Below are 6002 nucleotides of genomic sequence, written 5' to 3'. Positions count from 1 at the left end.
AGAGCTTCTATTCACTTCTCCTGCTCACCAACGCTTGAAAGGAAGCATCCCATGAAGTATATGCCAGAATCCACACGACATATCTCATTGCATTTCCTCATCATATCCCCTCTGCTGATGACCTCTGGACCCTTCCTTTCAAATCCTCTGTGTCTCGATACCCCCAGTGCACAAACATGGTTACCTATTTCCTACAGAAATAAACTTTGCCCAGTAACCATGGACATAGTTTATCCAGTCAGGAAAACACACAGGACAACTGTCCATTGTGAAAAAAATGAGAACGCTCCTGTTCCCATTCAGTGACCCCATCCCCACTGACACCAGAGCAGTAATTTTTCTTATCTGAGGAAACATGACCACATGGGAGAAGATTACTCGTTGGAATATTGCAGTCACATTGAGCAATGCTTTCTTTTGCCTCCTCTGTAATCAGCGTACTGAAGGATAGATCTGACAGGATTTTATTGACATAGACTTTTTATAGATCCCGTTAAAAGGTCCCCAGACACTCATTCAGCTTCCTGTACATACAGTACAAAAGCACTGCAAAATCGTTAGTGAAAATACATTCTGCTCTGAATAGGCAGGGGAGGAGAGAAGGGAGATCCAAAAGACCTCAGTGGACTTTGGTATAATATGGCACATTACCTCTGTTAGTTTGCCATAACCAAGCAGAAATACTTTCTCTTATCATTAAGTGAATTATAGGACATGGCCTCAGTTCTTAGCCCTAATCTATCTGATCTTTGGCATATGTCTCCCTCACCTCATTTCCCTATCTTAACAATAAAGACTGGTTCCTTCACTTCATTTATCTTGTCAAATTAGACATGTACACTAACCCTTTCACCCTACATAATGTGGTTGGAATAGTGTCAGAGAGCCCTAGAACCTCAGATTCAGCCACAAGAAGAAGGTTCCTGCAGTGAAACACAGAAGCCACAAAGCTCCTTACAGAAGTAACATACTACATCAAGTAATCTCAGCTGAACCTCCAGAAGCACACACAGAAATTACACCTTTCATTTCTTGTGTTTTGAAATCCTTAACTGAAGAATTCAGCCAGCTATCACAGCAATAGCACCAATACCAGTCAAAGTTGGAAAATAATTTCTGCTTTAGCCTCTTGGTTTCACGCGTTTATCCTCTTTTGAAGCTGAATTTTTTATGCTTTAGGCTAAAAACAAAAGAAAACAAAACACCAATACATCTTGCTAAAATGGGAGCAAATTCCGAGCAGCTTTTGTGCTATGGAACAGTGGGAAACAAATATACACACACTTTTCCCATTGTAATGAAATTCTAACCATAGTTGTTTTTGAATAGGGCAACAGCAAAAACAGCTGAAGTTTGAAATGTGACACTCAGCACACACATTGTCCTTAATAAGAAGTACATGGTGTGCTGTGTTTGAGGAAGACACGGTTTTTGCTTTTTTTCCTTAAATACTAATTGACTGAAAAAGAATCCCTTCCCATTTTAACAGAGCCTAATAAAGCTGTGCCTTTTCAACATCACAACAGCTACCCCTGCCCAGTTTGACAAGCCCTTGGGCTGCTGAAAAGATTTTGAGAGGGGGGGAAATGTTCACACATAGATAACATTATATTTTCTGATTCATAAAATGAGAGAAACCTGAGTAAAATCACCTAAAACAGTTACATGATCCATAACACAGACCCAAGGCTGGCTCTGAAGCTGAGACTTAGTCTAAATCACAGATGAAGTCAGAACATCCATTTCTCTGGAAAAACTTGTGATCAGCTGTGTACTTCACTGTGCCCTCAATTGCCTTCACACCCAGCTGGAGGCCTTCCTTCCCCTTATCCAGTCATGAAAGATTTGGAAACGATGTTTCTGGATGTCCTACTTCCTTTGTAAGTAACTTCAAGGCCCTTTCCTACTATTCTGTGGGGAGAAAGAAATGCATTTCTTCACTGGACACTGCTACTACCACCCTCAACTACCTACAGACTGCAACTCTCCTGCAAAACAGTTTCTGCAGTACTCTCAATTCTTTCACCTATTTATGGCCACATTTATGCCTTCATCTCTTCGACTATGATTAGGCCACAACTGTAGTGTAGCAGAGTGGCTATATGTACCATTTATGTGCTGTATATGCCATTTGGACCATGTAGATCCTGGGCCATTATCGGACCAAACCACAGCTACTGAAGGTTACGTGCTCGACAGCAAGCCAAAACAATGTCATGCCCTAAACTATTTGGAGCTTGGTCATGCATAATACAGGGACATGGCCATATAAATCTCTCAATTTACACACACCTGCAGGAAGCAGGCTGGCATGGCAGATATCCAAAGACAGATACAATTTTCAAACAAGAATACGATAGATGCCCAAGGCACGTAGGAGGCCACAGGTCCTGATATGCAGGACCTCTGTGTATCTCTAGAGAGATCAAGGGCAACTCAGAAACAAAAGCAGATGAGCATTCATCATAATCTAGATGAGTCACAGCACTCTCTCTGGACAGAAACAGGAAAGAGGACATGTTTACAGGGTTGTGAGTGTTTACATCACTCTTATTTATTGTGCTTTAGTCATGGCCTGCACCTGCCCACTGGCAGCTCCATAAGCCTAGTGATGCTCCATAAATAGTTGTGACCTGCACCCCCACCCCACAACCACTCAACAGCACTTAGCAAACTCCCTGCTTTACCTTCTCCACGGAGCACCAGTGAAACCTTGGCAGCACGTGGTCTTTCACTCCCAGATCTTAGCTGGTTAAAAGTTTTCAGTTTAGCAGATTCAAGAGACTACTATTACATAATATAACATTGCAGCAAGCCAAAACCCAGGTTCTAACCCACAAAAACAGACACCTCATGCCTGGTGCCCTAGCTTTCCAGCTCAAATAATCGTCTGTGACTGCCAACACAAGATGCATGAGTAAAACACTGGCCCTGAAGCAAGTAATGCAAGATTAGTTATCAGGGATTGCAAGCTCTTCTCAGCAGCAGGGAAGGCAGCCATCATTTTCCATCTCTGCAGGATTTCAGCAGAAACAAGCCTCTTTAACCTCATGGAGAGGACAGCTTCTCAGCCTTGGTCAGAAAAATAATACAGAAGATGTCACGTATGTCATCTATTTGATATCACTGAGTGATATAGGAGGAACAGAGCTGTTTGGCAGTGACCCACAGACTGATGGAAAGGAACACTCTTCTGTTAACAGAAAACCTCACCAGGTCTATGATAGAGAGAACGGAGATGGACATACTTTCAGTTCCCCTGGAACAGATGGGGTAAGTTAAGCCACCAGTGACCTTCACACATCACTGTTTTGCAGATAGCCTGGACGACTATCTTTTACAGCCGTCCATACTTCACAACAGGCTCCAGCTCTTGGCCCTATATCAAATCACATCCATGGATTGTTAGAAGTCAAGAATTGCTAGCTTTTGTTGCTGAGTCACAACTGTACAGTCAATGCCATGAGCAAAGTGCTTACCCCCACAGCAGATACAGAGTAATCTTAGTACAGATACCCATGTAGGGTGCCATGTATATCTTTCAGCATTCTTTAGTGAATTCTAAGTAATTGTTCCAGCCTTGAAATGCAGAAGAAAATTAATGGATTAATTTTCTTTACAACTTCCCCATTCATCTTCACCTGACATGAGTAAATATTCAGAGCATATTGATCCACTCTGATGCTTTTATCCAACAGTGGCAGAAAGCTTCATCTTCTGCAGACCTCAAGAAGACACCAGGTCTGCAGGTATAGAGACCAGGTGTGTTATGGAAAATAGCAGGAAGCATCCTATAATTCTCGGGCCTACTCCTTCCGATGATGGCAGTATGTCTGTGACACAGACTGAAAGCAGAGAAGCCTCAGTCCTAACATACTGCATAATCTGCAGAAGGCATTAGATTTGTCTCTTCCCGGTTTTCTTCTCACGTTGACTGTGAAAACAAAAATTGGGCTGCAGAGGGAATCACGCTTATCAATCCCAAACTCAAAAAGCAAAGGAATGTTTCTTCAACCAGGCACTACCGAAGCTTAGAGTAAGGCATGTGTCAGTACAAAGCTCGTGCTGTTATACCAAGTCTCTTCTCTTCGGGAGCTGGACATGTCCTTCTTTTAAACACCAGAACTGCTCACCAAACTGTACAAAAGACCTTACATGCAGGAGATTTCTCAGACCTATGGAATACCAGGGACTTTTGCAAATCAGCATGATATACTGTCCTTCATTTAAAATATGAACACCCTCATTGTTGAAAGAGAACATTCTGTTAAGGTCATCAAGATAATTCTGAACTGAAATTTCTTAGAAAGAGATATTAAAGAATAATTAAAATCTGGTGCTTCTTCTTGCACTTAGCGGGGGATGAGGATGCTCACTGCTTTGCATATTTCCCCTTATTGTAAAGACACGGCTGCAGAACAAACAAGTGTGCTCACTAAATGATAGTAAAACTTCATTGTTCCTTACAGAGTTTTAGCATATTTTTCACAGAGGGAGATTGAGGGGAAGGTTGTTAGGTTTTGGCTGAAAAGACATATTACAGAACAATGCTAATCAAACTACTAATGACTATCCCATGGACAAGTGTGGCCAGCATTGTTCGTTGCAAAAAAAAAAAATGTACCAGCATTGTTCAGAGACCCTAAACGAGGATTTTTCTGGCAACATTTGACAGTGAAATATGTTGGTACATAAAACCGTCCTGATGGAGAAGGCCCAATACTTTGGTAGTCTACCTGAACATCACTGGTGCCTCTTCACTGGAAACAAAGTATTTGCAATTCTGCTTTTTGCCAGCCTTTCCTCCTTCCAAGCAAGTGTGACAGACTGCAAGAACATTTGAGTCCCAGCTAAATGAGCAACAGGTCAGCTCTAAGTATAATAACTATAAGCTCTAAGCATAATAATATAATAAGACATTTCTAAACATCCAAAAGATTGTGTTTCATGAATAAGCTGCTATAAATGCTATTTAAACAAACTTATCCACCACTAATACCAATGTTGACATTGCCCTGGATTTATAATGCATTTCAAAGGTCATTAATATTGTCATCATCAAATATCCAGCATTTCTTCTCTGAAAAGAGGGGGCTTTTGTTTTCATATATTTGATCTGATCATATCAAAAAGAAACATTTCACTTCTTTTTTCTGCAAACACTTTTGACTCTCCATTCTAATTCAAGACAAAAAACCTACATATTCCACAACCTCAAACATTGCACCAGGCAGAAGCTCAGTTTTTGAACCAATCTTCAACTACTACAAAAGACAAACTGTTTTGAATATTTCTAGGACAAAATTTGAAATGCAAGTTAGCTTGCAGTAACAGAATGTTTGGTGTTACGGAAAGAAAGAAAATACAAAATACAAAACACTCAGGCAATTTTCCTTGTGCACCCCTTTCTTCCCTTCAGGATATGGCAAATACTTTGGCTCTGTCCTCCATACTGACACCACGTCTTCAGTTTGTGGCATGTTCAGCCCAGCATTATCACAGCTGAGCATCAAAGCAGTCACTGGACTTTCTTTATCTGCTCCGGCAATAAAGGAAGAAAAATTATTTCTCCTGGGGGGAACTCATCTTGACATCCCAATCAACACCCTCGAATGCACCTGGGAGGATCTCTGGGATGCCAGCAACACAAGTGATTGCCATATCTTCTTGTCACATGCAGAAGGCCTGGAGTACCTTGTAATGGTTGCTGCTGTGGCAGGTCAAAGGACAGATGATGGCATCAGGTTCCTGCAGCTGCACATTGAACTGATCCTGAACACAGACCTCTTTATGAAGGCAATATGACTTATTTTTGCACCACTTCTCACTCCCTAATCTAATCTCTTTCTCTAAGAAGGGTGTTTCCATCTGGAGTCCTGTGACGGGTCATAACGTAGCAAAGCATTTTAACAATGTACATCTACAACAAGCCAGATGCATTCATGAGAGCTGATCACCAAATGGGTACACCCCAGGACTGTAAGTAATTCAGTGTTACTACC

The sequence above is a fragment of the Cygnus olor genome, chromosome 3, assembly GCF_009769625.2.
Source record: "Cygnus olor isolate bCygOlo1 chromosome 3, bCygOlo1.pri.v2, whole genome shotgun sequence".
Taxonomy (NCBI): Eukaryota; Metazoa; Chordata; class Aves; order Anseriformes; family Anatidae; genus Cygnus; species Cygnus olor.
The sequence above is the reverse complement of the archived record's forward strand: the minus strand, read 5'-3'. Positions refer to the sequence as shown.